At 45.0% G+C, this 9,443-nt stretch overlaps 1 long non-coding RNA gene across 1 annotated transcript in view; it reads left to right on the top strand.

Annotated features, from left to right (window-relative positions):
• Positions 1-4,002: 4,002 nt before the first annotated feature.
• Positions 4,003-9,443, top strand: part of LOC139064315 (uncharacterized) — a 35,422-nt gene continuing 29,981 nt past the window's right edge. Inside the window, exon 1 of the long non-coding RNA XR_011517392.1 lies at positions 4,003-4,976. This is a non-coding gene — a long non-coding RNA (uncharacterized lncRNA). The remainder of the gene's footprint in view (positions 4,977-9,443) is intronic.

Consider the following 9,443-nt stretch of genomic DNA (forward strand, 5'->3'; position numbering starts at 1 on the left):
GGCGCTTCCAGTCCATACTCTGCACAGATGTTTCTGTACACGATGTCAGCTGCTTGGTTGTGGCGTTCCATCTCTACTTTCCCTGCTAGCATCTTCCACCCAGCAGTTATGTGGTGGATTGTCTCAGGGGCCTCTTTGCATAGCCTACACCTTGGGTCTAGTCTGGTGTGGTAGATCTTGGCCTCTGTTGCTCTGGTGTTCAGGGCCTGTTCCTGTGCAGCCATGATGAGTGTCTGTGCTGTCCTTCGGACCAGCTCTTTCTAGCCATTAGTAGGATTGCTTTATCAGCCACTTCAGTTATCTGTCGGTGGTACATCCCATGTAGGGGTTTGTCCTTCCATGATGGTATTTCCAGCACTCAAAGCTCAGATGCTACATAATTGCAAAAGTAAGGCCCATAGTACTATCAGGCTCAACAAAAAGAAACCCTAACCCTTTAACATATCAAGCGTGCCAAACGTCACGCCTGGAGACTATTCCAGTGCATTTGTTTACCCTAACGCAGACACAGCCAGTGGGAGGCGTGTGACAACTCTACTTTTATGCATGTTTGCATGCTGGCTGCATTTCCCCTGGATGTTTTTACCCAGCGGCTTCATCTGGACGTCAGATTTGCCTCCAGGTATGAATCACTGTAACGCTGCATTAGCGTACCTGTGTCGGAATGAGCAGCGTTCGGCAAATGGCTGCATTCACATTCAGACTCACGCCCCCGTCTCTCTCACTCTCGGGTGATTCACGATGACTCCTCCACCTCTGCTCACCATGTAAATGAGCCGAGCAGCTGGGGAGGCCTTGTCCTTCTCCTGCTAACCTGTGATTACCGCGTGTTCCTCCAGCTACTGTCAGCGCTGATGATAGTGCTGCTGCAGCACACCTGTCGGAGCCAAAGGGATGCCTTTCTTTTACCCAGAGATGCTCACAGTCGTTTCAGAAAGGAGCGCATCACAGCCAAAACAAAACATGAGCAATAATCAGGAAGATAAATCCTCACATTTTCTTTCTTGAATAAAACAATAAAAACAAACTGATAGATGGTTCTGTGGCTAAAGAGCTTGACTGACACCCAGGAGAACTCGGTTCAAATCCTGCAACCTTTTGAAAAAACAAATACAATTATGAACATTGCTGCTTTTGTGTCGGCTTGAGCGAGCAATCCCAAACACGAGTCATGTTTTCAGCTTAGAAATACACGTACATGTGAACTATGTGGCTCTGCCTCTTTAAAGCTGCATGAGGTACAAAAAAAAAATCACAAATTCCAAGTTTAAAAATCTGAGGCCTAGTCCACACGTAGCTGGGTTTTTTTTAAAAAGAATATCCGCCCTTCCAAAAACTTGCATCCACACCACTTCATTTAAAAAAAAAAACTCTGTCCACACGTACCCGGATAAATACGTTGTTAAGGACATGCCAGACCTGTAGGCGGCAGTACTTCCCCCGTTCTTAACCTCGTCCTTCGTCTGTGGTCTTCCGCAAGGAGCAGTAATCCCGCTTGCAAAAACAAACAAGCAAAAAGCGCTTGGACAATTGATAAAGCGAGCGCAGCTCTGAGGGCATCCATGCTGTCGGCTAGTGTAAACACAGGTCGCACACGTGATGTCAGCATTTTTGTGTCGCGGAAAGTGACGTTGCGGACCTTAAAACTCCGGTTTTGTCTGTCCACACGCAGACACCCAAAACGGGGAAAACGCAGATCTTCACTTTGGCCGGAGTTTTTAAAAAGATCCGTTTTCGTGTGAAAAAACTCCGTTTTCGTGTGGATGACCGGCCAAAACGTAGAAAAATATCGACGTTTTGGCAGATCCCGGCTACGTGTGGACAGGGCCTGAGTCTTTGATCAGAAAACTGGGGAGCAGTTGGATGGAGGAAGAGAAAGACCAGCGAACTTCATCTGCAGGAGTGAGGGCGTTGCTCCAGTCTGCTAAAGTAGCAGCTAAACCCAAGGCTAAGCTCCTGATTTCACTTGTCTTGTGAACAAGAACCTATCGCACCTAAGCTCCTCGTGCTCCCTCGAGTCATGACCAAAAGATCCCAAATCTGTCTTCTGTCAGGTGTCCAGGTTCAGCCTTAGTTATAGGTAAGGAGCTTCTTCTGGGGTGGAGCTTGAAGTTGATCTGCTGGTCCTCCAGAGGGTCGTGTAACATGCTGGGCAGCAGAAACTCAGTAGCAGGTGGTCCAGTAATTGGAAGGTTGCAGGTTCGATCCCGGCTCCTGCCAGAGAATGCTGCTGTTGTGACATTGGGCAAGGAACTTCCCCTGCTGGTGGTGGGAGGGATTGGTGACTCCAGTGTTCAGCAGTCTTGCTTCTGTCAGTACGCCCCAGGCCAGCTGTGGCTACATTGCTGTGTGTGTGTGTGTGTGTGTGTGTGTGTGTGTGTGTGTGTGTGTGTGTGTGTGTGTGTGCATGCGTGCGCGTGTGTGTGCATGCGCTGTCTTCTCGATCCCCAGTGAGTCGTGGTGGATGGCTGCTTATACTGAGCCAGGATTCTCTGGAGGTTTCTTCCTGTTAAAAGGGAGTTTTCCTCTCCACTGTCGCTGCATGCTTGCTTAGTATGAGGATTGCTGTATATTCACTGACACTAGTCAGTGACTATACAGCAATTTGCTAGGTTTCTTATATAGGAAACATTTTTTTTCTGATTGACTTAATGAACTGACCTGAAATGGAATGTTTATCATGTGAAGTGCCTTGAGACGACTCTTGTCGTAATTTGGGGCTTTATAAATAAAATTGAATTGAATACATTGTAGCTCATCACCATCAGCGTGTGAATGTGCGTGTGAATGACTTGTTGAGTTGTAAAATGCCTTGGGGGGTTGTAGAACCCTAAGAAGACACTATACAAACCCAAGCCATTCACCATGCTGGGAGGATGGACTCACGGATGAATTTGGGAAACTTCTTTTGTGTTGGTTTGTTTTTATCAGGATGAATATCATATTTTGGGCCTAGAGGTTTCTTTCTTGGTCGAATCATGAATCTGCATGTTTTCACCAACGTTTGGCTTCATCCATGTTTGGAGGGTTTCTGTCAAGATGAATCAGCTGAAGGAAGACGAGTAATGAAAGAGGATTCCTCTTGCTTGAACCCATGGGCCAAAACATCTTTTGATGGCTTCCTACATCGATACATGTCCCATTGCGTTCCCTCCGTTTACGGCTTCATAACCTCTCGTCTCGTTTTCTGCTTATAATGGTGACGACTTGTCGGCTTGTAATACTTATAGCAGCTTCAGAAAACGGTCCTTTTCTCTCTCAGGTTGTGTTCTGAATGATTTAGCACAACAATATTTCAGGAAGAACCGGGGGGAGGCAAACTGTATAAAGGCAACATAATAGTGGAAGATTAGAGATGGAATTCCCGATTTTCTTCATTACATTTTTGTTTTTGGGGCGACGGTGGCACAGGAGTTAAGTGCTCGACCCACAATCAAAAGGTTGCAGGTTCGAACCCCGCTCAGTCTGTCACTGTTGCTGTGTTCTTGGGCAAGACACTTAACCCACCTTGCCTGCTGGTGGTGGTCGGAGGGACCGGTGGCGCCCGTGCTCGGCAGCCTCGCCTCTGTCAGTGCGCCCCAGGGCAGCTGTGGCTACATCGTAGCTCATCCCCACCAGCGTGTGAATGGGTGAATGACTGATTGTGTTGTAAAGTGCTTGGGTGGGTTCCAGGACTTTAGAAGGTGCTATATCAAATACAGGCCATTAACCATTTTCACTAAGCTGTAAATATTATAAATGTGAGGATTATAACTCATGAAGCCCCCCGGGGCAATCCTCTGTGCCTCTCGAGGGGGGCGGGGGCTTTTCTGGTTGAAGTCTCGCTGGGGTCCCTGCGCTCTGGGGCAGCTCCTGGATCTCTGGGACTTGGAGCTCCCTCCATCTCCTACACATCTTTGGGGAGCAGATCTGTGGCCCCCGCACTCTCTATTGGATGCTCCTATAGAGAAACTTTACATATACAAGCGCATGAACACACACAGGTGCTCACATGGTGCTCTCATAAGTATGGACTTGGGCACGTTCAACACAGGTCTTAAGGCTGTGGTTGGCACTAAATGCAATGTGATTTATTATCGTGTGATTGTTCAGTTAAACAATGTTGATTTTATATTTCCTCATCAGGTTGACGCAGTGATAGCGTGCTTTTGTTTTATTGTTGTGTTTCCCTTTTCTGCAGGTCTAGAAGCATCATTGTTTATTTTTGTGGGTTACCTGGCGCGTGCGTTTCTACCAGGCCAGCAGTGAGAAAATGAAGGGAAGCTTTTTGAATTTCAGCTGGACGAAGAACCTGTCGACCAACAGTGCATCCATGTCTCATTCCCATCAGATGTTCTCCTCTCCACCAATCTTTCTCCAGTTAGCCTCTCAGTTTTTCATGTGGCCCAGTAAAACCTGTGACCTATAAATGGCCACATTTTCTACAGAATGGTTTGGAAATGGCATCATAAACTAGAAGTGTGGGTTACGTAATCCAGCTTCTAATAGATGCACTTTTTCTCCTTTTGGGAGGCCACAAAAGCACCGTTAAGCTAGTAGTATTAGTATTACACAACCACGTGTCTACTTACCCCTTTAACTGTTGCTTTATAGAAGCAGCATCCTCTTCCTCTATGTTAATGAGGTGGTTCTTGAACCTTTGTATCCACTGTACTGTGGAGATCTGTTCTAAACATGGCTGACCTGTTGGTATCTTTATCTCAAATCAATGGGTTAACTATTTATTCTAGGAGTCATGTAGCCAAGAGGGAGCTAATAACCTTATTTTAAAGAACCATTGATCTTTACCCTAAATGATTGACTTGCCCAAATAATCCTGCAGGTGCAGCGCTGACGTCTTCAGAGTTAAATACCGAGCACAAATAAATAACCAGTCAGGAAACAGCATGGCTTTAATTACATGGATCACCACACGGAGCTGTAAGGCGCTGCCAACTAAAACTACATCTCCACTCTAAATAAGAGCTAAGCTCACAGTGAGTAGCCTCCATTATCAAGGAAACACTGCCTGTTGTCTGTCTGTCCCGTAGACCAAAAGGAAGTTGTGATGCTGCACAAGAGATCAAAATGTTCTCTTCATCAAAAAGATGCAGTAGAAGGAGGGGAGCTGTTCCACAAGCTCTTTAGTTTAAAAGCTCCTGGAAGCAAGAGCCTTGTGCTGCACGGTAGAGTGGTTTCCTAGCGTTTAGCGTTTTCTGGCTGTTAGAAGTTTGAGGAGGCAGCATGATGCCAAATGACTTCAGAAGTGCACAACAGGGTGGTCATAAGAGCCAGAGCAGGAAAACAGCAAAAATGACCCAAAAAAGCAGGAAAACGGGTAATTATGGAGATTGTTTTTTTTTTATTTTTGCACCTTAAAGACCACAGTAAAGCTGTTCAACCTAGTAGGAACGTTGTAAGCTTTAAGCCAATCAGATCTGACACAAGTTGTAAAAACTAGCATAATGAGAGTTTATCTAATGCAGCCTCAAGCACAGAACAACTCCAACACTTTAAATAAAAACTATTCTGGCTGATTTACAGAAAACGTTTTAAAGAAGTTAAAATCCCGAACTGACGTTTCCAGCTGCTTCAAAACCGCTCTAGACATAAATGTTGTTTTTCTATTTCAGTTCATTTCCATGACTCAGGAGAAGTTTTGATGCTGTGTTTCTGAGTTTTTAGGTGGGTTTAATGTCGGTCTAACTCATCAGTCTTTCATCAGTGTGCTCCAGGGCAGCTTTGGCTACGATCGCTCATCATCTTCAGTGTATGAATGCTTGTAATGTAAAGTGCTTTAGAAGTGCAGGCCTTCGACCAGGTCCAGTGTTACTCTTAGGAGTCAAGTTTCTGCAATATCACGTGGACATCGGAGGCAGTTCCACTGGGGTGGCAGACCGGGGTGGTGGTCCCCCTATTTTAAAGGGATGTGTTCCAACTACAGAGGGATCACACTCCTGAGCCTCCCTGGTAATGTCTAAGGTTCTGGAGAAGAGGGTCCGTCGGATTGTCGAACCTCAGATCCAGGAAGAGCAGTGTGGACCAGCTCTATAACCTTAGGGGGGTCTTGGAGGATGCGTGGGAATTTGCCCAACCAGTCTACAATTGTTTTGTGGATTTGGAGAAGGAGTTGGACCGTGTCCCTCAGGGGTGTACTCCGGGAGTATGGGGTACCAGGCCCTCTGATACGGGCTGTTAGGTCCCTGTAATACCGGTGTCAGAGTTTGGTCCGCATTACCGGCAGTAAGTCGGGCTCGTGAGAGTTGGACTCCGCCAAGGCTGGCCATTGTCACCGATTCTGTCCATAACCTTTATGGACAGGATTTCTAGGTGCAGCCAAGGTGTGGAGGGAATCGGTTTTGGTGGCCTAAGGATCAGGTCTCTGCTTTTTGCAGATGATGTGGTCCTGTTGGCTTCATCAGAACGTAATCTTCAGCTTTCGCTGGAGCGGGTTCTCAGCCGAGTGTGAAGCAGCTGGGATGAGAATCAGCTCCTCTAAATCTGAGACCATGGTCTTGATTCGGAAAAGGGTAGAATGCCTTCTCCGGGTCAGGGATGAGGTTCTGCCTCAAGTGGATGAGTTTAAGTGTCTTGGGTTCTTGTCCACGAGTGAGGGAAAGATGGAGAGCGAGATCAACAGGCGGATTGGTGCTGCATCTGCAGTGATGCGGGCGTTGTACCGGTCTGTCGTGGGGAAGAGAGAGCTGAGCCAGAAGGTAAAGCTCTCGATTTACCGGTCGATTTACGTTCCTACCCTCTCACCTATGGTCATGAGCTTTGGGTAGTGACCAAAAGAACGAGATCGCTGATACAAGCGGCTGAAATAGGTTTTCTCTGCAGAGTGGCTGGGCTCTCCCTTAGAGATGGAGTGAGAAACGGTCATCCGGGAGGGGCTCGGAGTAGATCCACTGCTCCTCCACATCGAGAGGAGCCAGTTGAGGTGGCTTGGGCATCTGATTAGGATGCCTCCTGGAGGCTGCCCTGGTGAGGTTTTCCGGTCACGTCCAACAGGGAAGAGACCTCAAGGGAGACCCAGGACACATTGGAGGGACTACGTCTATTGCTTGGGCTGGGAACGCCTTGGGATTTCCCCGGAAGAGCTGGCCCAAGTGGCTGGGGAGAGCGAAGTCAGAGCTCTCGACTTTGGCTACTGCCGACTCCGGCTAAGCGGAAAAGAATGGATGGATGGATGGAGTCAAAGTTTAATTCAACAGGATCAAGTGATACACAAATCTTGATTTTGAAGGCGGAAAGTTATGTCCTGATTTCCACTGTGAATCCGCCAGTGCATTGCATTGTGGGTACTTGGCTGTCATATTACAGGCTGTGCTAGACGCTGCAAAACAAAATAAAACATAAGGATCCAAAAACTCAGTTTTCGTGTAATCCGGAGGTGCAAACTCAGCAGAATTTTTAAAAATATAAATTGGTGCAGGTAGAACTTCAAACGATGATGATGTGTTTCATGAATGACTCGTGTTCAGTAAAATCATTTGTGGGATTCTCAGAAGGAGCTCGTCTCAGTGAATATGAACACTAACGTTTCTCTGGCTCTTCCTGGAAAACGTGTGTCCTTTTGGAGTCCTGGCGGCGTATCGGCAGACCGCTTCTGAAAGGTTGCATCAGGAAAACAACGTTCAGAGAAAAGATCTGCACAAAAAAACAAAATGCTTGACAGACCTATAATTAAAGCGACACTGTCGGCCGGGAGCAGGAATACAACCTCCGTCCACGGAGACCGTGACTAGATTCCTGTTGGAAAGCCGGATCTCTTCATACAAACAAACCAACAACAGACAAACTCTTTATTGTTTTATTTATGTTAAAATACATATTAAACAGTTACAATAAATTATATCCCAAATGTCAACTTTAAATACAAAAGTTATCACAAACTGTACACATCATGACGGCGTTTGCGGTTGTTCTTGTTGATACAGATTGAACGATTACAGCTCGAAGCTTTAGCCTCCTACCGATGGAACAACTCTGAGTTGAGTTTCGATTTTCACTAATTGTTCACGATTATTACAGAACGTGTATAAACTCCATGAGGAGTCTGAGTTTTTTTTTCCAAAGTGTCACCAAACAATAGAAATACATTGTGAAGTCTTCCATAAATTCACAATAACTTGTGGGTATTTACAGATGGATTCGTTGACGCGAACGAACCCGTTTCCAGAAACAAAGTCACTGCATTCGGTTTTAGTTCACATTAATGTAACAGCTGTGTAAACACTCAAACACTGCACATTTTCTCTCAGTAAGTGCTTTTTTCAAAGTGGTCACAGGCATGCTACAAGTAAAAATATAACTTTCTTTAGGGGGAGAACAAGCAGAAAGCATCATTTACTGCATGTGCAAGATAACAGTACATAGCCTTTCTCTCATTGCTATGCTGATTATTTATTACTCAAACGTGAAGAAAAGTTCAATGTTAGATGTTTTGATCTTGATTTAAAATGGCTTCATGTCAACGTACGCACATAAATGCTGTTTGTGCAAATGGAGATAAAAAAAGAAAATTACATCCCTGATTTTACAATTATTAACATGAATCTGTTTTTCTGAGATATTTGTACTGATCATCACGACCTGTAAAATTAAGACTCGCACAATTAAACATTTATTTCCATTTAATTTAGCCAGTTCAATTACATAAGGTACTAAAATATTTCACGTGTACAAAAATAAATCTAAATTTGTCATGTTTGTAAATTAATTACAGATTCAGTCAGGTTGCTAGGACATATGGGGTGGGCGATATGTGAAACCATGAAGGATTTGAATGTTTATCCATTCATCTGTTTCCGCCCGGACCGTTTTAGGTGTGACACATTCTGAAACAAAGGGTGTACTTGCTGATGATTTTCTGTTAACATAACTTAACAATCAGTAAATTAGGTTAATTAGCAGACGTTAGCATTTCTAGCTAATGCTAGCATAAAGAAGAAGAAGAAGAAGAAAGTATCATTTCTATAGCGCCTCTCAAGATAAAAATCACGAGGCGCTTAACAAAAACAAAAAAAGTAAAAACATAAAAATAATTTAGAAAATGGTTAAAAATATATTTAAAATGAGCGAAAAATAGACAATTGTGATTAAAGAAAATGTTAAGAAAGAGAGAGAGTGAACAGGAAAGAGGGAAATCAGTGGATCCTGAGGAAGGTGGAATAGGTGGGGAGAGCAGAATAAAGAGAGAGAGGTGAAGAAGGTCATACAAAAGCCAGCTTGAACAAGTGAGTCTTCAGTTGCTTTTTAAAGGAGACCACTGAGTCCACTGATCTCAGGCTCAGGGGGAGAGAGTTCCAGAGTCTGGGGGCCACAGCAGCAAATGATCTGTCACCTTTGGCCTTTAACCTGGTGCGCTGCACAACCAGTAGGTTTTGATCACTGGACCTCAGGGACCTGCTGGGGGTGTAGGGACTAAGAAGATCACCAATGTAAGATGGTGCTTGTCCATG

The sequence above is a fragment of the Nothobranchius furzeri genome, chromosome 1, assembly GCF_043380555.1.
Source record: "Nothobranchius furzeri strain GRZ-AD chromosome 1, NfurGRZ-RIMD1, whole genome shotgun sequence".
Classification (NCBI taxonomy): domain Eukaryota; kingdom Metazoa; phylum Chordata; class Actinopteri; order Cyprinodontiformes; family Nothobranchiidae; genus Nothobranchius; species Nothobranchius furzeri.